We start from the raw sequence: 8,281 nt of genomic DNA, 5'->3' as shown, positions 1-8,281 counted from the left end.
TGAACTGTATATGAATTGATATTATATACTGTGTTTACACTGTAACTTGAGTCGCCTATTCAGCTACAAAAGATATTTCAAAGGGGGTGTTTGTGATTCCCTATAGGATGATTTTCGCCGTACTTTGCTACAGATAAATATAGTCTAAAAAATTTTCACTTGGAACAGATTACGTTAATGCGTATAATAGAATACGGTATGACATTGTGAGTTTTAATCAGGAATGTCCGATTCAAATAAGAAAATTACTGGATCTAAAGCTGCCATTTCCTTTCCATTGTGTTTTTTAAATGATCGTGGTTTAATAATAACGAAAAATACTTCGAACAGAGGGTAACATTCTGTTTTTATTTTTAGTATCCATAACACAGTCACACAGGGTAACAAAATATTACTAATCGTCCAGCTAATCAGGAATAAAAATCTGCATTATATGAAGAAAACTGATACGGTGACAAATTGCAATATTATCATAATCAAGCTTAGTGTGGGATAAAAGAACAGTCATTTTTATGCAATTTTGCTAAATTTGCAGCAATGATTAATGAGAGATGTAAATAGCTTCGCTCTTTCCTCTATATCGCCGGTGCATTTTACCCTTTCAAGACGCTCTCTGGACGAATATAATTGCATATCTTTTAGTTTATTCACATTAACATTTGTTCTTTTAACTTTCTTCATTTAAATGACGTACCAAAGTCCCGCCCGTGTACTGATGCATCAATTACCATTTTGCAGGCTTGTCCATGGGACATTTTTTTCTGTCCCATTCCCATCCCATCGAAAATATGCCTGTCCCATCCCATCCCATGGATTCCCATTGGAATGAAATTCAATAAAGATTGTTAAATTTAGGTTTAGAGTCTACTGAATAAGAGTACATGTACGAAGAGACATGCAAAACAACGAAATTTACGGACTTTGTTAATTTTATATTCATAACTATTATACATGTGTCCATCAGCGCCTTCACGAAGTATATTTTTAATGCTGAATATGTTTTGCTCTTTATAACTAACAAACGAGCTATGCTCAAATATATGGACACAAAATCCATAACGAAATGTTTTACTATCAACTCACAATTTTTCATAGCTACAGGTTTTTCCTGAAGTATACGTTAGTCAATATCAGATACCCAGCTTAGCGAGCTATCTCAAATAGATGAACTGAAATAAACTATTCGAATTACTTCATCAGAACAGGGTGTGCGACGTATTGTGCCTCATGTGTCTCTTTGTTGCGTTGTATTGTAAGAATTTCAAAATAGAATTTCATTGTTGCGTCGTAAAAACTCCCGAAAACGAGCTTATGAAAAATAACATATAAATATCTCCGAGGGGATTTTGCATGGTATATTTTTTTAGATAATTTTCTTACTTTGACGCTGTACAGTACTGTAACGCCTATAACAGATACGATTTTATTTAGTTTCAAACAAGAAGACGGAAAACTAAATTAAAGGAAAGTCCTGGGGCATTTAAAATTCATTCGTGCCCGAGTGCACTTTGTTTCTTGTATAATTTTGGAGTATGACTTGCGCTTGAAACTATTTATTGTTTGAATGAACCACCCCCGACCTATACCGCCAAAGCACATATATACCGTATACGCAAATATAAAAATCCCACCTCAGAACATTAAGGCAGGACTGTGGTGGAGCCAACTTACTACATTTCCAAGCTCCCGAAACCGGAATCAAAATTGTAACTTTCCTGGAGTTAGGAGTCGAGAGCTTGCTTAATTAAAATGTCAGTTTTTTCGTGGTCAAACTTCATGAGCATGCACGCACCTTTTTCCGTAGTTGACAATCCATTTAGATAATTTGATCCACATTCAACAGTATCTATTCGTATTCTATAATCTGTATTGCGATTCTTTATGTTATGTTTACCCATTCTCGGGTCAGCCTTTTTTATTTTTCCAGACCAGCCGCTATGGTTCGAAATTTGCTATCAATCAACTCCCACGCGCTAACTTGTTTTTTCAAATGGCGGCAACTTTTCGTTGCTTGGTTTTAAATGATTACTTAGTATTCAAGTATTTATACGAATGCTCAGTTATAAACATCAAAAATATTTCCAGGTAACCACATTTTCTGTCAAAACTGTCACAAAAACAAGAGACCAGTGCTCACAAATGAAGACAACGGTTGTGCGTCACTATCTGCACACAAAGCTTCAGCTGAGCACAAGCTCGATAAAAAGGTATGGAGAAAAACATGAAGGAACCAAGTGTTCTCATACGACCTAAAAGTGTCAGGCAATTTGACAACAAAAAGTAATAAATAGCCTTACAGACACTTTTTCCATCATTTAGTGCTGAGAATTTAAAATTGATTGGCCCGTTTGTTGCGGAGAAAATGGGCAATTATAACAACAATCACGACAACAAGTACAGTAACGGCACAATTCGTGCTACTGATATGTAAACATTTTGATAATGATAAGGTTTTAATGAAGCCTGCGCCACGCAAGATAAATACATGGCATAGAAGTAAAGACAGACATTCGCAACAAGCCACATCCTATTATACCTTCATATGAATTCAACTTCACATGATATTTTGAAGTACGTCAGTGACTTTCATTAAATATTTCCATACATAAGCATACATGGACCAGGAAATAATGGCAAGATTCACACGTGTCCCATACTTGCTTGTGACAATAAACGATCTGAATACGCGTGATTATTCGAATCGAAACCGAAACTATGAACAAAACAGCCACAAGGTGCTTTGATATGATTGTTTATTTTAAATTTTTGTCCACATTACTGTTCAGTTGCATCGCGATGGTGTGTTGTCAAATAGACTTGAATCAATATTCGACGCTATATAAATAGAATTCGATAATTATGTTATATTATTTTTATCGTCAAGGTGAAAATTCTCTCACTCGTTGAAAGCTTGTTATTGACACTATAATAGGCTGGCCTTAACTGCCTGATCATTCATGTGCTGACTATGCGTGGGAAATATTGTGCCTGCCGTGCATATCACTGTTCTATTTTGGTATAGATCGCGACAGTTTACGGTACTCCCGTAGTATGTGAAGTGTGAACCAAGACGGCGGACACCGGACATAGTATGTGTACCAGGTTAGGGTCAGGCCATAGTTTCAGGTACAAATACTACGGAAGTCATTTGGCCAATCCCCGAACTCATAATAGTACTTAAATAGGGAAAATTGGAATAAAATTATGGCCTAACCCTAACCTGGTACACATACTATGTTCAGGTGTCCTCCATCTTGGTTTACATACTACGGGAGTACCCAGTTTTTCTCACTTTGTACCTAGTTCGATACCAAAGTGAAAGTTCTAATAATCTTGCTGAAGAAGAATTAAATTAAATAAAAAATGACCGAAGTCTGGTGTAAAAAAAAAACAGTTTTAACAGTTCATTTGCGAAGAGTTCATTCTATAATGGCTAATCTAAAGTAAAAGAAACTTGGAAACTTAAAAATGTTTTCTACCGACAACTGTTTTTATCTTTCATCTAACCCAGTGGGCTTCAATCAGGCTTCCGCGGCACCCCAGCACACACCAGGTGTTCCCTTCAAGTTTACATTCAAATCCGAGAGACTATATTAATACAATATATGTAGGCCTATATCGTCCAAATTCTTCATAATCAAATACTTATTAGGTTTTCTATTATTGTTAAACTGGCTACTGGAAAAAACTCATTTTGCTTCGCCTCCACCAATTTATATACAATTTGGTTTTCATACAAAATTAAATTAGAACGTGTCACGAATTTATTTGTGTTTATAAGTGTATGTCACCTACAAAAAACGTCCAAAAAGCACAGTGACTAGAGTGAATGATATTTTGCCATTACAGAGCTGAATTTGGTGAAACTCACTTTGGCAAAGTTGCTATTCTATGTCACTTTAAAGCTCATAAACTCCGTAAATATTTCATGAATTTAGCAAAACCCGACATTGGTTACCCGAATTGAATACAAATAATAGTCAAATACATCTCCAAAAATATGCGACATTCACACGTTGTGTTTATCGAATTCTCTGTGATTTGGAGATGAAAATCGATTCTTGGAGAAAATGTGAGTGTATGTATTTCATGATAGATGTCAAAAGCTTCTTAAATGCGTCGAAATGGGCAAAACAGCCATTATTTACAGGAACGACGCAGTGTGATGTCACAGTTTTTCATTCCACTTTTAATTGAGACCACCTCCTTATCGGCAACTTAAAATCCGTCAAAACCACCAATGTACTCGTTAAAACGTGCAAACCTTAAAAATTCACTGAAACACTCGCTAAAGCGTGAAAATGACTTAAAAACCACTAGTAAAACTCGCTAAATCCACCAACCTATGAATATTACTTTGGAAATATGAATGACCAACCAGCCTAGGTTGTAACTCACTGTTACAATCAGTTTCGGATGGGTTGTTTCTCTCTTGTTGCCTCTGATCTGTTATAAATCGACAGCTCCCAACTAAACTTGCCATATTGCTGAATATAGTAATCACAAGAACCATATAAAGCACAGACGGAAAAACTTCCATCGTGGCGAAACGTAGAAATATCCAAATCCTTTAAAAGAAACAAAACAAGTGCGCTGAACGCAACGTATCTGTTTATTACGATATAAATAAATGAAATATCAAAACCGTATTCATTGTTCAACCCCTAGCCATGGGTGTATCAGAATTCCCCTTATAGGCTGTGTTGTGTCATCAATAATCTAGAAACGAATGGAAAGGGATACTTGATATTATCATTATGTTTCATCTCGGGATTAGAAAGTTTAAGCAAATATTGGTAACGTTACAGCAATAGGCATTGAACATAGGATATTTGGTTGTCATTCTGGTATGCATTGGTCCCATTAAAACATTCACATGGAATTCAGTTTTAACTCTAACTAAAATCACTGAGATCACACAAGTATCACCTATATTTGTTCATCATATTATTGTACCTCAGCACCTGCCTACTTAATTTAATAATAGTTAATATCAGATCAAGTAACAGAACTGATACAATGAACTGTTGAAGGAAAGCGGACGATAACAAAACCATATACACAGCACGGTACTTTCTGAGGGTTCCGTAAAGCTATTCGGAGTTCGAATATGATTGATAAAACGCCTATATAAAACTTTCCAGGTGTCAAATATTCACCGTTAGTTGGTCAAATGTATATATTTTTTTCATGTACTACTTTGTCGTTCTCTGAATTAGAATGTTGCATTTTTTCAAGCTAAACTTGAACAACTTGAACTTTTCAACGATCTCTGAGTTAGACTGTTGCATATAACATTTAGTTCTCAAGCCAAACTTGAACAAAGATTCGAAAGAGTACTGACCGAAGAGTCGCAAACGACTACAGTGGGGAAGCAGTAGCTATATAGCAGGGGTGGGCAAAATTTTTGGTGCTTCCGAAGTATTCGTACCAAGATGGCGCACAACCTGAACATAGTATGAGTACCAGGTTAGGGTTGTTCAGTTTGTGCGTCATCTTCCGGAGCGCCAAATTTTTTAGTATAAGAACCGCATGCCGCAAGTCAGATTTATGTGACTTTTTTGAAATTATTAAAATAAGAGCTCATCAAAGCATGTTGCTTTGGAACTGTTACATCGATTCTAATTTGGAGATGCGTGTAGTTTGTATAGTGCGACGCAAAACCGGCGTTTGGGCTATTGACTGAGAACATTAGCAATATATTTTTTTTCACAAAATACAGTCAGAGTATGGATGATTAGCACGAGCAATATTCCATGACATAACAAAACAAGAGAGCAGTGATCAAATATATGGACACGTCACAAAGTGTCGCTATTTTGTATTCTGACACATAAAAAACGAATCTCTTGAAGTCCACCGAAATTTTTGAAATAAGTAAAAGTAATAGCCTCCTGGCAAAAAAATCAAACTTTAAGCACTGAAAATTTCAAAGCAATCATGACGAAAGAGAAGAATGATACTAACAAGAACAACAACGTAATATTGAAACGATCGTTATGTACACTGACGTGTCCAACTAGCTTCAGTTGATGCATCGGATTCCTTGCCAAATGATATCATAAATCTCTGCTGTCTTTCTTGCCGAAGTTTTTGTGATTCGTTTCATGGTGCCATTTGACATTGCTGACTTTACTCTGAGTTAGCAGCTCATCAGTGATTGCTTGCGGTCGCTTGACTGATTTAAAATTCCACGCTACAAGGATTTTCATACTAAAACATAATTTGTCTTAATCATTGATGAAAACTTCTTCTACCAACTAATAAATTAAAAGAAAGCTGTTACACTACAGTTTCTCTTAATTAAATTTGGAAAATAATTAATGCTGGCGAAAAGAGCGGCATAAAAACCTTGGCGAGCCGCGGTTTGCCCATCGTTGCTATACAGCTTGAAATCTACACAGAGAAGGAAGGTTCTGGGAACAAACTTCAGGCATAGAACGTTACTGGCCAAGCGGGAATCTGTACAGATCGGCTGGACGAAGGCCGTTTAAAATATCTATAAAATATGCTAATTGGATCCACACTTCCGTAACAGTACTGTTAAAAAGCGTCAGTCGTTGAACGATAGCATTACACCGTACCTTCAATACTGTTAAAAAGCCTCAGTCGTTAAACGTTTAAATAGCATTCCACCGTAACTTCAATACAGCTAATATTCGATTTCACCGAAGGTATTCGTTTGGGTTACAACGTTAAGCAAAATAAGCACGTATTCAAGGTACTAAGTGATACATAATTATTCATAGCCGAGTTTTCAATAGTACCTTAGTGTTGAATGAAATGATTGGTCAGACGATTTAGACTTCAATATTGGCACGGTTGAAATAAATTTTGTTCATTTTTCTTTCTCATGTATCATTTAACCTCTCCGTGTTTTTAGGTATGAAAATTATTTCCAAAAAATATCATGTAAATTAATGACCGATGACCGTATGGTCGTATCGCCCATCCAGTATCTACCCAAGAAACGATATTCTTATTTCTTTCCATCAAGATTGTTTTTTTTTTGGTTGAGGAATAATAAGTCTTTCTCTCAATCAGTAATGAATACTGGAACTTATATATTCAATTTCAAATAACACGTAATACTAGTTACATTACTATTATTTTTATATATAGGTCACCAAGGTGAAAAAAGTAAAGTACTTAGGGCCTCTGAATCCGAAGTCCATGATACTGCCCTGTAGACAGTTCTAATCTCTACAATACTACCTATTCAAGAATGCAGTTCATAATTCTGGAATTTCATTTTCAAAACTCCAATGTTTCTAGGCAAACAATTGAAGAGTTGGTGGGAATGACCTTCTGACTTTTTTATAGTGTGAGGTAGTATAGAAAACATATTTCGTCATATTTTATTTTCGGTTCCACTATCGTCTCAACAGATGATATGTGTTCCTCGTTCACCTGAATAATGTGAATGCCATGAATACATCACGGCTCAATGATGTCTACAGAATTTGAGGGGATTTGACCTGTATGCGGCTGTACTGGTTCTATTGAAAAGTGAAATTCACTACGTGGACGATTTGTAATATTGCTTGCATTTCCGGTCTTAAAGCAAGTGAGGGTCGATTTCCGGATGTGAAATTGTCTGATTGGTTACGTTTGGCCAAGTTTGGTCCGAAATCACAATGCCTGACTATATAGATTTCTTCTTTGGCATTGCACATAAAAACGTCATCTCATGACAGGGAAATGGCAGTAATGCAACAAGTAATGGTTTTGAATTGGCAATAGTACAAGATATTGGAATCGCATTGAGTTTTAGCGCACGGTCTGTGGGCAGACAGCAAAGTTTCAATTACTTTCGTTTGTTTGTTATTTTGATTCATCTCGATTTTATATTTTCATTACAACAGTTGAGGTTTGATATGAAAATGACTTATGATTTTTAAAAAACGAAAATATATGTTGTAATGGAATCAGAATTGTATATATTTGCACAGCATTGGTTTGTTATTTTTACATACATATACCACTACCGTAAATTTGTAGTTGATTTGTGATTGCGCAATAGTTTGCTTGCTATTTCGTTATATAGCAACCCGTATTAGGTCATTCAGTAATCTATAAGTAAACTGTTATTGACAAAATTGATCTATTATATAGTTTTGAACTTGATCAATTTTGCTGCAGTACCATAATTAATATTATAGTTTAATGTGTCAAATTGTCTCATTACACATTCAAGCGAAAAATACATATAGAGAGTGATCGATGTAAATATTGAAACGAATAAAACTCACAAAATTCTATTCATTATATTGATGTAAAA

Source organism: Styela clava, chromosome 6 (assembly GCF_964204865.1).
Source record: "Styela clava chromosome 6, kaStyClav1.hap1.2, whole genome shotgun sequence".
Classification (NCBI taxonomy): domain Eukaryota; kingdom Metazoa; phylum Chordata; class Ascidiacea; order Stolidobranchia; family Styelidae; genus Styela; species Styela clava.
Note: the sequence above shows the minus strand (reverse complement) of the source record.